Source organism: Myotis daubentonii, chromosome 3 (assembly GCF_963259705.1).
Source record: "Myotis daubentonii chromosome 3, mMyoDau2.1, whole genome shotgun sequence".
In the NCBI taxonomy this organism is placed as follows: domain Eukaryota; kingdom Metazoa; phylum Chordata; class Mammalia; order Chiroptera; family Vespertilionidae; genus Myotis; species Myotis daubentonii.
In genome coordinates this window covers 127,240,562-127,255,732 of record NC_081842.1, presented here as the reverse complement: position 1 = coordinate 127,255,732, position 15,171 = coordinate 127,240,562, and the positions used below count along the sequence as shown (strand labels likewise).

Here is a 15,171-nt window from a genome sequence, read left to right as displayed (position 1 = left end):
GTGGGGATCGGGCCAAAACCAGCTCTCCAACATCCCCCGAGGGGTCCCGGATTGCAAGAGGGTGGTTGTCAGGTGATGCACCTCAGAATCGGGTTCCCTACTCTCTGGTTCCTGGTGTGTCATCTGAGAACCACAGCTGCCATGTCACCAAAGCTCAGCAGCTCCTGCATTCAACGTCTGCCCCTTGGTGGTCAGTGCGCATCAGAGCTACCAGTCGGACCGTCAAACTGTCGAACAGTGGCTTAGACTTTTATATATATAGATATGAAGAATGATGGCTACATGTTTCTACTGAAACAAGGCTGAGAAAGCCTGAATATATGCACAGCCATATTCCTAGGCCTGTCAGTATCAGTAACTACCCAGATGAATTTTTAACAAGAGGTATGTGGATGCAATGAATCCGTAAATGCAATGAAGAGTTAAGCAGGAATTATTGCTCATTTTGGGGTGGTGGTAGGGTGCCTTCACAAATGATCTGTGTTTCTAACTTCTCAAAGACCCCCAAATCTTTCCTGCCACAGTAAAGACAATGCAAAAGCTCACTCCTAAACCATAGGGATAAGTAAACCTTTCCAAGAACAGAGACTTTCCAATATGGTAAAGTGCTTATGCTTCTTCTAGGGAAAATCTTCAGCAATATCAATAATGAAAGTCAATAAGAATCAAGCACTTCATATATCTAAGTGCCAAGCACTGGTTAAGTCTTTAATATGGATCACCTTATTTAAGTCCCACAATCCTTTAGAAAACTAAAGGTACCAAGAAGATAAGTGACTTGTCTAAATTGAGAAATTAGAAACAGCTCTCAAGTGGTGGTCACAAATTACTTTCTAACAAATATGATGTCCCCTTGCTTTGAAAGTGAACAATGAGTCATCCTTAAGAACTATGACCACTCATCTAAGTGCTGTCATTGTCATCCAAAATTTGTTATATAAGTGTTCCCATTGGACACAATTATAAATTTAGAATTTTTTTAATTTATGTATTTTTAAATTAAATCTTTATTGTTCAGATTATTACAGATGTTCCTCTTTTTCCTCCCATAGCTCCCCTCCACCAGTTTCCCACCCCCCCGCCCTCACCCCCACACTGTCCTCATCCATAGGTGCACGATTTTTGTTCAGCCTCTTCCTGCATCCCCCACACCCCTTTCCCCCTCAAGAATAGTCAGTCCACTCCCGTTCTATGCCCCTGATTCTATTATAATCACCAGTTTATTCTGTTCATCAGATTATTCACTTGATTTTTAGATTCACTTGTTGATAGATGTGTATTTGTTGTTCACAGTTTGTATCTTTACCATTTTCTTCTTCCTCTTCTTAAAGGATACCTTTCAGCATTTCATATAATACTGGCTTGGTGCTGATGAACTCCTTTAGCTTTTCCTAATCTGTGATGCTCTTTATCTGACCTTCAATTCTGAATGATAGCTTTGCTGGATAAAGTAATCTTGGTTGTAGGTTCTTGCTATTCATCACTTTGAATATTTCTTGCCACTCCCTTCTGGCCTGCAAAGTTTCTATTGAGAACCCAGCTGACAGTTGTATGGGTACTCCCTTGTAGGTAACTGACTGTCTTTCTCTTGCTGCTTTTAAGATTCTCTCTTTGTCTTTTGCTCTTGTCATTTTAATTATGATGTGTCTTGGTGTGGTCCTCTTTGGATTCCTTTTGTTTGGGGTTCTCTGCGCTTCCTGGAGTTGTAAGTCTATTTTTTCACCAGGTGGGGGAAGTTTTCTGTCATAATATCTTCAAATAGGTTTTCAATATCTTGCTCTCTCTCTTCTTCTGGCACCCTTATAATTTGGATGTTGGTATGCTTGAAGCTGTCCCAGGGGCTCCTTACGTTATCTTCGTATTTTTGGATTCTTTTTTCATTTTGCTTTTCCGGTTGGGTGTTTTTTGCTTCTTCGTATTTCAAACCTTTGACTTGATTTTTGTGATCCTCTAGTCTGCTGTTGGGGGTCTGTATAATATTCTTTATTTCAGTCAATGTATGCTTAATTTCTAGTTGGTCCTTTATCACAACCTTGGGGGTCTCATTAGATTTCTTGAGGGTCTCATTAAGTTTATTGGCGGTTTCTAGAAAATTCTTGATAAACCTTAAAAGTGTGGTTTTGAACTCTATATCCAGTAGTTTGCTTTCCTCCATTTCTGTCATTTGTGTCCTGTTTCTTTGTCTCCGCATTTTTCTATGCTTCACTGTGTCGATCGAGTGGCTTTCTGTACTAGGTGTCCTATAGGGCCTAGTGGCTCAGCCTCCCCAATTACCTGAGGTAGATGCTCTCGGTGCACCCCCTTGTGGGCTTTGTGCACAGTCTTGTTATAGTTAAGCCTTGATTGTTGTAGGTAACACTGGGAGGGATTGACCTCCAGGCCAATTGGCTGTGAGAATCAGCTTTGTCTGCAGTGGGAGAACTTCTGTGCTGGAGACACCCCTCCGGGGCAAGACTTGTTTCAATGGGGCTTCGGTGCTCATTGAGTCCGCCGCCTGAGTGTGTCCTTTATGAATCTGAGGAGCTGCAATCTGGATGGTCCCACTCTGACAACCTGGCACACTGACTCCTGGATCTCTAAGGAGGTGCTAATGTAGCCGCTTCCTGAGGCTATCCAGCAGGAGCCAGCTGTGACACAATGCAAGCTGCCCTGGGGCCTTGGGCCAGCTGCAGTTGGTTAGGTAATTATCAGATTGCAAAGGGCCAGGACTTCATATGCAAAAGCCTCGGTGGCTTGGGCAGGGCGGGGTCCCGGGGATCAACAGGGCAGAGCGAGGAGTTATGGCTGCTCTCAGTCCTGCCCTCAGAGGCCCTGCTTCTCAGGGTCCCGGCAATCGCTGCAAGCATCCCCGAGAGAAAGCTGCCCTCAAGTTCCGACTGATGCCAGACAGTCCAGTTTCTCCCGTATGAGTCTGGGTCCCCAGAGACTCGCCCAGAACTGGAGCTCAGAGCTTGAGACTCCCTCCCAATTGAAAAAGACAACCGTGTCCTCAGCCGCCAGCCCTCTCCGCATTCGCCTCTATACCTCTGTATTTTACTTCCGCACCGCAGCTCCTCTGAGTCTCGGTATGCTTTTCTCTTTCCTTCCAGTTGTAGAATTTCCACTCAGCCAGCCTTCCTGTGGTTCTGGATGATGTCTGTTCCATCTTTTAGTTGTATTTTTGAAGTGGTTGTGCAAGGCAGCAATCTCCGGTGTTTACCTATACTGCCATCTTGGTTTCTCAATTTAGTAGAATTTTTATACGGAAAGGAACTCTACTAATACTCTTAAAATTGATACTTATAACACAAAAGAAATTACTCTTTTAGATGACTCCAAAACCATTAATGGGAGAATAAATCACACTGCATTTCCGCATCACATTTACTAAAACAAACTTTTTGTTCTAAAATATAAACTTTTCTAGTTAATTGACAAAAGGTCACCAAGCTGAACTTTCTCATCTATCCTATATAATAAAAGAGAAACATGGAAATTAGCCATCCCTCTGCTACGCTCAAGCCACGACCACAGTCACACCCACCAATCAATCAGAGTGATATGCAAATTAACCCGAATAAGATGGCGGGCCTGTGGGCAGCGTACACGTGCACAGGTCCTGAGCTGCTGGGGGCAGGCGTCCCACACCGCCCCGCCCTGGCCGATCAGGGCTAGTGGGCAGCGCACACAGGGGCAGAGAGGCCGGGGTTGGGTGGGCCAAGACGCCTGGCTTCCACCCAGCCCTGGCCACTCCCGGCTGGTGCGCAGCGAGTGGAGGCAAGGAGTGGCTGGGGCGGGGCGGGACACCTGGCTTCCGCACCGCCCCTGTCACTCTGGGCAGGTGAGCAGCAAGCGCTGGCATCCTGCCCCACCCAGGCCGCTCCGGGCCTGTGGGCAGCACGCGGAGAGCCTCTGGGCAGGGGAGGCGGGCTGGCGGAGGATGGCCTGTACTCCCCACATGGCTGCAGTGGCAGCTGTGAGAGCACCAAGCAGAGCCTGCGGGCCAAGCTGAAGTAGCGCCTGCAGGCCATCAGCGTCGAGGATTGGCTGCGCAAGTCCCACCTCCTGGCCCAGAAGGTGTGCAATTGCAGGGACAGCCACCGTGGCGGGCCAGATTGACATCCTCCTGGCCGCGCCAGGGGGTTTGCAGATCTGTGAAGCCACAGGCCTCCAGTGCACACATCCTCTCCTCCCTCCCAGCGTGCGAACATCCCCCAGCGTGCTGTCACCCTCGCGCGCCTGCAACAGTCCTGGACCAAGGCACGCACAAGTTTCCCCCACCCCTCCGCCACACTTTCATCAACCCCAGTATGCCTAAGTCCCCCACAGGATGTGCACACATCCCCTCCAGGACGCTCAAGTCCTTTGGAGAGTGTCTGGGTATTCTGGGTGCTGAGGGTAGGCGCCTGTGAGATAACAGTGAGAGGGTGGAGTGGTGACGCTCTGTTCCCGCGGAGGCCAGTGCAGCAACCAGATCACCTCTGTGGGGCTAATGCAGGTGCTGAGGCAGGAGCAGGTGCAGACAGACACACCTGGTGGGCGCGGGCGGACCTTGCTGAGGTGCCTTCGGTCAGGGTTCAAGATCAAGAACCCAGAGGCGGTGAGGAGTTCCGTCCTCTCAGTGAAAAAGTGGGATAGTCGGGGTGACTGCAGAGGAGGGATGTGCACTTTGGGTGCTGGCGCCCATGAGCGAAGGCCACCCTGACTGAGCCTCGCTTGCTTGGGGCCTAGCACATTCCTGCAGGGCAGCGGGCGACAGGACGTGGTTTTCCGAGCTAATGAGAGAAAACGTTGATTCTCCCGCTGCCCGCGAAGGTGGAAAATGAATTGGGGAGACATGCGGGGAGTGAGCAAGGTTCCCAGTCTGGGGGGTTCCAAATCCACTGTTGGTTCCTTTCACCGCTGACTAGAGATATTCAGGGTGTCCCCCCAAAATGTATACACACTTTTAATACCTACTAATTCCAATGGTTTTAAGCATGAGAAGAAAGAAACAACAATGGAGCTATCATCTGTTAAAAGTGTGGGCACAAACAGGCAGTTGGACATTGCTCGAGGGGTCCCGGATTGGAGAGGGTGCAGGCCAGACTGAGGGGCCCTTCCCACGCCCCCCCCCCCCAGTGCACGAATTTTGTGCACCAGCTACTAGTGTATATATATAAAAGGCTAATATGCAAAGTGTTCCCTTGGGAGTTTGACCGGGAGACCAGGAGTTCAATTCCTCTCTATGATATGCGCTGACCACCAGGAGGTGGCGCCGAATGAAGGAAGGCCCCAGTCAGCAGCCGGCAGCCGGCAGCCGGCCAGGCCTAGGGACCATTCCGTGCACGAATTTGTGCACTGGGCCTCTAGTAAAATATAAACATAATAGAGGCCTGGTGCATGAAAATTCATGCACTCGGGGAGAGGAGTCCCTCAGCCTGGCCTGTTCCCTCTCACAGTCTGGGACCCCTTGGGGGATGTCTACCTACTGGCTTAGGCCCACTCCCCGGGGAATTGGGCCTAAGCTGGCAGTCAGACATTCCTCTAGCAGCCCTGGATCCCTTGGAGGATGTCCAATTGTGGCGTAGGCCCACTGCCCTAAGCCATAGTCAGACATCCTTAGTACTGCAGAGGAGGCAGGAGAGGCTCCCACCACCGCCACTGCGCTCACCACCCGTGAGCTCGGCTTCTGGCTGAGTGGTACTCCCCCTGTGGGAGCACACTGACCACCAGGGGACAGCTCCTGCATTGATCGTCTGCCTCCTGGTGGTGAGTGCACGTCATAGTGACCAGTCATTCCACCATTAGGGTCAATTTGCATATTACCCTTTTATTATATAGGATAGCATTGTGAGAGGTACTAACCCCTACATCTCTTCAACCATACCAACAACCAGAATAAGAGATTTTTTGTGTGTGTCTATTTAAAACCTAGCTATTTCCCTAGTGCATAGCATATAGACATTCAATAAATATCTGCTGAATTAATCAAGGAATGAATCATGACAATGGCAGAGTATTAGAGTGAAGATTAAATAAGCTAATGCTTAAAAAAAAGGGTTAACAGTTATTATAGGCACTATTTGTATAAGGCCTTTTAATTAATATTTCTTCTACCCACACAATCCTATGCAGTAGGTTGAACATGTATTGTTTTTACCAATTTATTCATGAGAATACAGGTTCCAGAGAGTGACTTACCTGAAGTAGCCTAGCCAATACACTCTATGTAGTGGTAGAGCAGAGACTGTGGCCTCTTGTCCGCATTTTCCCAGTCCTATCCCTTTCCCTTGTTTTTGTATTCTCTAGAGCTTAGCACCATTCTCTGCACCCCCACTCACACCCCTATATGTTTTACTTCTTGAGTCTCCGAGTTAGTTCATCTGTTTTGTATCTGTTGCAACCCCTTGAACTTTTAAGTGTCTGGTACATAAAAGGTGCAAAATACTGGGGTGGGCAAAAGTAGGTTTACAGTTGTGTGTTCACAAAATAGTTTGTTCTTCTATTATTTATTAACTATTGTATTATTTTGTATAGGAACAACTATAAACCTACTTTTGCCCACCCCTGTAAATAGGCTTTATCTCACTGCTTCAACTTGGGGAAAGGATTTTGTTCTGGCATGACCAATTTACCATTTGGGGGAAATGTTACATTAAAATTTAAAATAGCCCTAACCGGTTTGGCTCAGTGGATACAGCGTCAGCCTGCAAACTGAAAGGTCCCAGGTTCGATTCCGGTCGAGGGCATGTACCTTGGTTGCGGGTACATCCCCAGTAGGAGGTGTGCAGGAGGCAGCTGAATTGATGTTTCTCTCTCATCGATGTTTCTCTCTCATCGATGTTTCTGGCTCTCTATCCCTCTCCCTTCCTCTCTGTAAAAAATCAATAAAATATATTTTTTTTAAAAAAAGAATCTTTGAAAAAGATACTGCATAAATATCATACTGCTCAGTACTGACCTTACTTTCTATAGTTTCCTGTTTATAATTCTGGTACCCTCAAAAAGCATTTGTACTTGGCAGGTAATCATTAATGTATGCTTCCACACAACTAATTATGTCAAAAATCAGTATTATCTGCTTTAGTAATTGGCCTATCACTTCACATTTTTAACAAGATTCAATACCATTACAAAGCCGCTCACCTATAAAATAGTGCTTTATACAATTGTTGATTTTAAGAAAGAGTAATACTTAGAGATTAAAAATGGCAGCAGAGTAAGTGGGTGCTGCACAGACATGCTCCCAGGAACAAACTGGTATTAAACTAAAATACAGAAAAACTGCCCTAACCGGTTTGGCTCAGTGCATAGAGCATTGGCCTGCAGACTCAAGGGTCCCAAGTTTGATTCCAGTCAAGGGCATGTACCTTGGTTGCGGGCACATTCCCAGTGGGGAGTGTGCAGGAGGCAGCTGATTGATGTTTCTAACTCTCTATCCCTCTCCCTTCCTCTCTGTAAAAAAAAAAATCAATAAAATATGTTTTAATAAAAATAAAACAAAATACAGAAAAACCTTCTGAATAATCAATGGAAAACTCCCAGGAGCGAACCCTGATACCCGAGGACCAAAAGTGGAGACCACAAAGAGACTGTTTTCTTTGAAATATTAATATTCATTGCATATAACATTATTATATTTAAAATCCTTTTTCTTGAAATATCAAATAAAATAAAAACAAAAAAAAGATGTGGGGGGGGGGGGTAGAAACTGTAATACTTGACTAGGGTAATTTAAAACAGCGGTTGCCAACCTTTCAGACGTCGCGGACCACCAGTGGTCCACCGACCACCACTTGGCGACCGCTTATTTAAGAGATCAGGGACTAAGGCAAAAAGAGTTTTATCTAGATGTACCAAAATGAATCGGGGCACTTATATAGACTTTTATAAGGTAAATATAATCAAATCTAAAATGTGATCAAGAAAAAGAATTAACACAAGTTAATGACAACTGGGGCCTAATATATTAAGGTACTGTATTTTAAATCTTTGCTGTTACATAAGAAATGTTTAGGAAAATTAGTCAAATATTATTAACAAAGGAAATAATAAGCATCAAATACCCTATATATGCAATCTTCTTTTTAGAAAGCCTACTATATTTCAAAGAATAATAGGTAATTATGGTTAAATTTTACTAAACTTCAATATTTATAAGCAATATAATGCTATTAACCAATGTTCTCCCAATAAATTTAATACAAGGTTTGAACACTGCTCATTAACGTGACTTCTACCAGGTCTTAATTAAAAGGATGATGTGGTTCAGTGGTTGAGCATCAACCTATATACCAAGAGATCACAGTTTGATTCTTGGTCAAAGCACATGCCGAGTTCCAGGCTAGATCCCCAGTGTGGGACGTGCAGGAGGCAGCTGCTGGATGATTCTTTCTCATCATTGATGTTTCTATCTCTCCCTTCCTCTCTGAAATCGATAAAAATATATCTAATCTAATAAAAGAAAAACATGGTAATTGGCGTACGACTGCTAACCTTCCCATTGGCTAATTAGGGAGATATGCAAATTAACTGCCAAGATGGCGGCCGGCAGCCAGACAGCTTGAAACTAACATGAGGCTTGCTTGCTTCGGTGACAGAGGACTCCAACGTTCCCCGCCTGCCTTGCCGGCCTCTGAGCCTGCAGTTTCAAACATTTTAACAAATATAGAAGCTAAAAAAAAAAACCCCAGAAACCAACTTTCAGCGAGCTGGGATCTCAGAGCTGGAGTTATACATTCTTTCAATAACCTACTTTCAGCAGCGGAGGCCTAAGAGCTGGAGCCTCAGAGCTAAAGCTGGCCCAGAATTAAAAAAGAAAAAGAAAAAAAGGAGCGGTTGGGAGCTTCAGTCACCCGCCAGCCTGAAAACAGCCCTCAGCCCCTCACCCAGACTGGCCAGGCACCCCAGTGGGGACACCAACCCTGAAGGGTGTGTGACCAGCTGCAAACAGCCCTCAGCCCCTCACCCAGGCTGGCCAGGCACCCCAGTGGGGACCCCAACCCTGAAGGGTGTGTGACCAGCTGCAAACAGCCATCATCCCCTCACCCAGGCTGGCCAGGCACCCCAGTGGGGACCCCAACCCTGAAGGGTGTGTGACCAGCTGCAAACAGCCCTCAGCCCCTCACCCAGGCTGGCCAGGCACCCCAGTGGGGACCCCAACCCTGAAGGGTGTGTGACCAGCTGCAAACAGCCATCATCCCCTCACCCAGGCTGGCCAGGCACCCCAGTGGGGACCCCCACCCTGATCCAGAAAACCCTTCAGGGCAAACCAGCCAGCCCCACCCATGCACCAGGCCTCTATCCTATATAGTAAAAGGGTAATATGCCTCCCAGCACCAGGATCAGCGGAGCCGAGAGGCCTCCCGGCACCGGGATCAGCGTGACATGGGGCAGCGCCCAAACCCCCTGATTGCCCTGTGGCTCTGTGTGTGACAGGGGGCGGGGCCACAACCTCCCTATCAGTCCTGCTCTGTTCGTGACAGGGGAAGGCGCCCCAACCTCCTGATCAGCCCTGCTCTGTGCCTGATACGGGGGAGCTCCCCAACCTCTGATCGCCCTGCGGCTCTCTGTGTGACAGGGTGTGGCGCCCCAACCCCCTGATCAGCCCTGCTCTGTGTGTGACAGGGTGCGGCGCCCCAACCCGCCCCCCCCTCCACGGGCCCTGCTCTGTGTGTGACGGGATAGAGCCATAACCTCCCCAGCGGCCCTGCCCTGAGTGTGAGAGTGGTGGCATCCTAACCCCCTGATCGGCCATGCTCTGTGGGTGATAGAGGGCGGGGCCCCAACCCCCTGATCCGACCTGCTCTGTGTGTGACAGGGGGCGGTGCCCCAACTCCCCTATCGGCCCTACTCTCTGAGTGACAGGGGGGAGGTCCTCAACCCCCTGATGGGCCCTGCTCTGTGCGTGACAGGGGGCAGCGCCCCAACCCCCGGATTGGCCCTGCTCTGTGCGAGACAGGGGGTGGCGTCGCAACCTCCCCATTGACCCTGCCTTGAGTGTGACGGAGGCGGTGCCCCAACTCCCCAATCAGCCCTACTCTGAGCCCGACCAGGGGCTGCACCTAGGGATTGGGCCTGCCCTCAGCCACCCGGGAGCAGGCCTAAGCCAGCAGGTCATTATCTCCCAAGGGGTCCCAGACTGCGAGAGGGCACAGGCCAGGCTGAGGGGGCCCCCCCTTCCCCCCGAGTGCACAAATTTTTGTGCACCGAGCCTCTAGTCTTAAAATAAAGAAATTAAAATGTGAAACATGTCCAACTGACACAAACTCTCAGAAAAACTTTAGCAGATTTCTAACCATTCCTATAGCATTTCTGACGTAGAAAAAACCTGAGAACTGCTGACAGTTCCTAATTAAGCTGGAGGCTTCTTGCATCTTCCAACCTTCACTGTTGATCCCTATCCTGGTTGTGGAAATACACAGTTGCTGTTTTATTTTAAAATAAACCAGTGGTTGTTAATTGGGGTTCTTTTCATCTGCTCTAAAGCACAATTTCTAAGTCTGAAATTTAAAAAAATCACTACACTGATTAATCTTGGAGAAAACTGACATTTTAAAGGCAGAACTTGATATGTAAAATGAGCTACATGAAGTGACTACACAAATCCTACTTTGATTCACTCTTAACTTTCAGTTCAAGGCAAAGAGGAACAATACAAAGAACCTTGCCTTGAATTTTATACTATAATCATCACTAAACAGATGCCATAAGTTTCAGGTGTCAGGTTATAGAAGTTATCTGAGACCTAGAATCTACTATCACAAAATGCTTAGTCTACAAAAAAAAAAAAAGGAATTAAAAAGCAATAAACATAATTTCAACTCAAAGATATGCTATAACAGCCCGCTTGGCTGATAGAAGAATGTGGAAAAAAAGGACATTCAGCTCTGCTAAATAGGACACTGGAGAACTAAAATAATTGCGGTGGTGTCAACTGTGAAACTAGAAAGAGAAATGGTAGGTAATGAACTAAAGAGGTAGATAAGCACCTCAATCTCCCATGTGCTTAGCTAGTGTTTTCCCAAGACTTACTGAGTCTACATTTCTCGGATAGAAACCAGAAATGTACAACTACACTCACATGTCAATGATTTTGGTGTATACAATCACTGCAGGACTGGATTACATTTTCGGTCTCAATGTCCAATCCGATTTCACATGTGTCCTTTCATTTTTAATTAAGTATTAGGGTTCACCATTACATTAAAATAAACCAGTTTTGGTTTAAAATATCTCCATTTTGCCTGTCTTGCTTTTGCTGCAATCTCATCTGGTGTGTGCAAGACACACATGCAGTGAACAGTGCTCTCATTTTACCATGTGGCTAAATTAAACCTAAAGGTCAAGCAACACCCTAGCTGGTTTTGCTCAGTGGATAGAGCGTTGGCCTGTGTACTGAAGAGTCCCAGATTCAATTCCAGTCAAGGGCACATGCCCAGGTTGTGGGCTCGATTCCCAGTGCAGGAGGCAGCCAATCAATACTTCTCTCTCAGCATTGACGTGTCTCTCTCTCTCTCTCTCTCTCTCTCTCTCTCTCTCTCTCTCTCTCTCTCTCTCTCTCTCCCCCCCCCCTTCCTCTCTGAAATCAATAAAAATATATTTTAAAAAATTTTTAAAGTAAAATAAAATAGAAGTCAATCAACAATAAAAAACCTATTTCCCAGACCCTTTTCAGGTCCAAGGCTGCTAACACTCCCCTCCTTAAATCATGCAACTCATTGATGGAACAGAGTATGCTACTGTCCATGGCTCTTGTGAATAAAATGTAGGAAAGAGTTACATGTAGAGGGTTAATCTAACATTTCTTAATATAATGATTTTTGTCATTCATTGAATGGTGTAAGTCTATATTTATTTTACTGATTACTTTTATTTTACAATAAACAATTTTATTAGCAACAAACAAAAGTTAAATACAGATTTAATGAAAAGACTTAATGAGCAAGTACTGAATTTCCATTTCTTAAGAAAGTTAATGATGAATGTGTAATTTGCAAATGTTCATCCACATTTGTCATGCTCCATGGGATGCCATTCATATAAACGGACCTGTATACACCAGAAAACATCTGCTGACCAAACATCAGCATCCAACTTTAAAGCTGTTTTTAAGATGACAGTGCCCAGAAGAACGCATTAGGGAGTGCAGCTACAGAAGAATTTTCATTTACACAATTACAGGATTTGCATTTCTTTCTGAAGCATGACTTTTCATTTAGATCAAATAAGTATCCTACTTAATTGCACTCATTTTTCCCCCTAAAGTTTCTCCTGCACATATAAGAGGTGACACGCATTAACAGGTTTGGCTCAGTGGCTAGAGAGCATCAGCCTGTGGACTCAAGGGTCCCAGGTTCAATTCCAGTCAAGGGCATGTACCTTGGGTTGCGGGCACATCCCCAGTAGGGGGTGTGCAGGAGGCAGCTGATCGATGTTTCTCTCTCATTGATGTTTCTAACTCTCTATCCCTCTCCCTTCTTCTCTGTAAATAAAGTCAATAAAACATATTAAAAAAAAAAGTGACACAACAGCTGTTAAATATTGGCTCCTTTAGCTATAGAAGGGCTTTATAAGCAGTCAGATCATGCCAGTTTACAAATAGGAAAACTATTTAATTAGTGGTTCTATTTATGTCATCCAATTCATGTAACAAGGGACAGCAAAGTATGACATGATGGCCAAATCCAGCCTGCCACACATTTTGGCATGGCCTTCAAGATAAAAATGGTTTTAACAGTTCTCGTTGGCTGAGAAAAGGTAAAAAATAATAATAATTCATGTTATATGAAATTCACATTTCAGTGTACAAAAATAAAGTTGTACTGAGACACACTCACACTCATCCATTTACATATCTAGCTACTTTCAGGGTATGGTGGCAGAACTGAGTAGCTGCAGCAGACCTCTGGCCCACAAAGTATAAAACAGTGGTTCTCAACCTTCCTAATGCTGCGACCCTTTAATACACTTCCTCATGTTGTGGTGACCCCCAATTTCATTGTTACAAATTGAACATAATTAAAGCATAGTGATTAATAACAAAAACAATATGTAATTATATATGTGTTTTCCAATGGTCTTAGGCGACCCCTGTGAAAGGGCCGTTCGACCCCCAAAGAGGTCGTGACCCACGGGTTGAGAACCACTGGTATAAAATACTTTCTACGTGGACCTTTACAGAAAAGGTTTGCTGAATTCTGCCTTAGAAGAATGAAACATCTGGAAAGTTCTACAAATAATACAAAAGCTCAAAGTAGAACATTATTTGTTTTTGTGATTTTAATCTGAATACAGATTTTTATAAATACACAGTGACAACAAATTTCTGAAATATTTCTGAAAGGCTAAAGTTGAATTAAAAATACTTCAACATAATATACATTCTTTTTCTGCTGCTCACTTGCTTAAGCCTTTAAGAATCTACCTTGAACAGGAACAAGACAAGGATGCCCACTTTCACCACTCCAGTTCGACATAGTAATAGAAGTACTAGCCATAGCAATCAGACAAGAAGAAATAAAAGGCATCCAAATTGGAAAAGAAAAAGTAAAACTGTCCTTATTTGCAAATGACATGATACTATACATAGAAAACCCCAAAGACTCCATCAAAAAACTACTAGACCTAATAAATGAATGTGGCAATGTAGCAGGAAACAAAGTTAATGCCAGAAATCTATGGCCTTTTTATACACCAATAATGAACTCACAAAAAGAGAAATGAAAAAAACAATCCCATTTACCATTGCACCAAAAAAATTAAGATACCTAGGAATAAACTTAACCAAGGACGTAAAAGACCTGTACTCAGAAAACTACAGGACATTGTAAAAAGAGATAGAGGAAGACATAAACACATGGAAGAACATACCATGTTCATGGACTGGTAGAATCAACATCATTAAAATGCCCATACTACTACCTAAAGCAATCTATAGATTCAATGCAATACCGATTAAAATACCAATGGCATATTTCAAAGATCAAGAACAAACTCTCCAAAAATTCATGTGGAATTAAAAAAAAGATCCCAAATAGCCACAGCTGTCCTGAGAATGAAGAATAAAGTTGGAGGGATCACAATACCAGACATCAAACTACATTACCAAACCACGGTTCTCAAAACTGCCTGGTACTGGCACAACAACAGACATATAAACCAATGGAACAGAATATAGGACCCAGAAATTGACCCAAGCCATTATACTCAATTAATATTTGACAAAGGAGGCAAGAGCATACAATGGAGCCAAAACAGCCTCTTTAATAAATGGTGCTGGGAAATTTGGTCAGATACATGCAAAAATATGAAACTAGACCACCAACTTACACCATACACAAAAACAAACTCAAAATGGCTAAAGGACTTGAATGTAAGACGGAAAACTATAAAAATCCTACAAGACTCCATAGGCCGCAAAACTGCAGACATATGTTGTAGCAATATCTTTATAGACACAGATCCTAGGGCAAGAGAGACTAAGGAGAAGATAAACAAATGGGACTACATCAAAATAAAAAGCTTCTGCACAGCAAAATAAACCATCAACAAAACAACAAGAAAGCCCACTGTATGGGAGAACATATTTGCCAATGTTATCTCTGATAAGGATTTAATCTCCAGCATTTACGGGGAACTCATAAAACTCAACAAAAGGAACATAAACAATCCAATCAAAAAGTGGGCAAAGGAACTAAAATAGAATCTTTTCAAAAGAGGACACTCAGAAAGCCAAGAAACACATGAAAACATGCTCAAAGTCACTAATCATCCGAGAGATGCAAATCAAAACAACAATGAGGTGCCACTTCACACCTATCAGAATGGCTATCATCAACAAATCAACCAATGACAAGTGCTGGATAGGATGCGGAGAAAAAGGAATCCTCCTTCACTGCTGGTGGGAATGCAGACTGGTGCAGCCATTGTGGAAAACAGTATGGCGTTTTCTCAAAAATTTAAAAATGAAACTGTCATTTGACCCAGTAATACCACTTCTAGGAATATATCCCAAGAAAACAGAAACACCAATCAGAAAGGATATATGCACCCCTATGTTCATAGCAGCACAATTCACCATAGCTAAGATTTGGAAACAGCCTAAATGCCCATCAGCAGATGAGTGGATTACAAAACTATGGTACATCTACACAATGGAATACTACGCTGCTATAAAGAAGAAATTTTTACATTTGCAGCAGCATGGAT

At 44.5% G+C, this 15,171-nt stretch overlaps 1 protein-coding gene across 4 annotated transcripts in view; it reads right to left on the bottom strand.

The window, feature by feature from the left end:
• CDYL (chromodomain Y like) overlaps nt 1-15,171 on the bottom strand; it is a 236,018-nt gene that overhangs the window by 135,364 nt on the left and 85,483 nt on the right. The window lies entirely within an intron of this gene.